We start from the raw sequence: 2557 nt of genomic DNA on the forward strand, positions 1-2557 counted from the left end.
TCTCTCTCTCTCTCCCCCCCCCCACCCCCTGTTAAGGGCCCTAGTTCCCTTTGTTTTACTGCTTCCCCAAGAGCCCTAGCGCCACCTCGGTGACAGTCCCTTCTCTGGCACCTGGGACGTCGTAGTCCTCACTCCTCTGAGGACCAGCCCTAGTCGAGGGGAGCTCAAACCTAGCAAGTGGACAGAAAAGCCACAGCCTTTATTATATATATATATTTGTGATAACAAACCCTAAAAAACCCTCCATGAACCGTCCCCCCCTTGCTTCCGGCAGCTGATTGTCTGGAAACCTGTTTCCTCACAGCCCAGTGGCCTCCGGCCTCTCTTCCCTTCTGAGATGACATCACCCCAAAGAAGACCCGGGTAGGAGTAGGGGGCACCGAGGCTGTTGGTGTTTTCTGTGGTTAGAAAACGGGGTGTCCTGCAGGTGTCTCCTCCCACCCCTCCGCTGGCAACACTTGCTAGGGAATCTGACAAATGGCAAACGCATCAGCACTGTTTTTGGTGTTCAGGGGTCAGCACGTTTGTTAATTTAAACCACAAACTGCTTCCAGGTACAAAGGTTCATTTGGACTTCTGGTTAGCAAAGGATGAGTGTTAAACACACACACACACACACACACACACACACACACACACACACACACACACGAGTATCTTCTAGAGCCAGCTGCAAGAGCTGTTAACTGCTTCCAAGTTCAGGCGAGCTGGTGGTGGGACCCTGTACATAATGCAATTCTGTAGTCATAGCAATATCCCTGGCGGGAGTCTGACATGGCCTGTTAAAGGTGGCTGCCTCTGAATAAATGAAAGTGTCTGGAAGGCGTGTGGTGAGCTGAGCAAGTCTGTTTCTGAGTGCAGAGTGTTGAGTTCGCACGCTGCAGCTATTCTCTCCCCTGAGTTCCCAGAATGAACACTATCAAGGGAAATCATTCTTTTGGTTTCCTCCTGAGCACCTGCATTCCAGGTTGGTCAAGAAGTGGGAGAGAAAGCGAAATGGAAGTGAATCAGGGAAGGCATTTGCCAATGGGGTGGGCAGCCCCTTCTCCCCTCGCAAGGGATGAACTTGTTAGTGAATCAGGAAATGCCAGGTGAGCTCTGAGAAACTGAGCTAGGGAGGCAATACGCAGAAATCATCCTAAAATGCAGTTAATTCTGAAAAGAGTAAAATGGGCAATAGGCAAGGAGGAAGAATAGAGTATTTATTCAGAACATTTCTAGTATTCTAAAAGCTAAGGAAAACAATCCCAGGGTACAAATCTGTTTGACTTTCTAAAACAGATGGAAGAAATTTTTGAATGGAAGTTGCTGTTTGTGAGTGGAGATACCCACTTAGTGTGTGCCCTGCCCGCACCTAGGGGGCCAGTGGTAAACTGGTTATTTTTTTCATCTGTTTCTGATAGTACCTGTTGAAGGTGCCAGTCGTAAAACAGTACTTGCTTTTTTTCCTAGAGAGACTCCTCTTCTCAGATTCAAAGTCTCTTGTCTTTTTTAAAAAAGTTTCATTTTGTAGATAGTGCTAGTGATGGCTAAAGAGTTGATTAATTTTCTCTGGACCATATAACGAGGTTTAGAGGGCTTGTACTTGGAAACTGGGTGACAGCATCTCATCAGAGAGACAGGAATGAAACTTGGACTTTGAGACTGAAGTCCTCAGCCTTCCGTGGCAGCACGTCGTACACAAGAGCATGGAATACTGATAATGGGAAAAAAGCATGACAAAGAAGCATGTTCCCATGTCCCCCATCCTCTCAGCCTGTCTCCATGTGCTTAGATGCTCAGTCGTGACATCCTGGAGAGAATTTTTATGCACCCATTTGCGCTTCCTGGAGAAGGACTGGCTTGCCCAGGCCAGGAGGAAGTCATCACATCCCTTTCTGAAGGAATGAGAAGAATCTGTACGACAACTTCTACCTTTGAGTTGTCACCATCCCCATTTCCCTGCCATGGCCCACTTCTGTGTTTGAGCTGATCAAGGTTATGGGGGAGAAGAGCTGGGAAATGTACCTCAGGATGGACGCAAAGCACTTGTGTTTTAAGTGCCACCTGCAAAGGGAGGCATTTTTCAAATCTGCCTTCTTTTGTTCCCCATATCCTGTGGCTGGAGGTGGGTCTTTGAGTTCCTGGGCTCTGGGGCGAGAATTCACAGAGGATAGGCAGCCTTCCTCCCAGACCCAGCAGGGTCTGGCATTTCATGTGAGATATGGAGGAACATACCCTCTCTCTTGAGGCTGTGGGTCATGGAAAATCTCAGTGAACTTGGCTTAAACCCCTGCTCCACCGTATGTGACAGGGGACTGGGCCCTCTCTGAGCCTGTCTATGAAATGTAGCCTTCAGTGCAGTCTTGCCCACGGTGACCTGGCCTGTAGGAAGACTGGCACAGGTGTGGCTTCACTTCTCTGGAGACTATTTTGCTTATCTGTTAACAAACGTTAGAGGACTCACTTGTAAGTTTGGTGGGAGCCCCAGAATTTAAATATTTTCCAAGTATCCCGTTGGAATGTTGCACTTTTGCTTTTAGTTCATATGGATCTGCGGAGGCATTGAGAGCTCATA

The sequence above is a fragment of the Sapajus apella genome, unplaced genomic scaffold (assembly GCF_009761245.1).
Source record: "Sapajus apella isolate SASKATOON/1434 unplaced genomic scaffold, GSC_monkey_1.0 scaffold65, whole genome shotgun sequence".
In the NCBI taxonomy this organism is placed as follows: domain Eukaryota; kingdom Metazoa; phylum Chordata; class Mammalia; order Primates; family Cebidae; genus Sapajus; species Sapajus apella.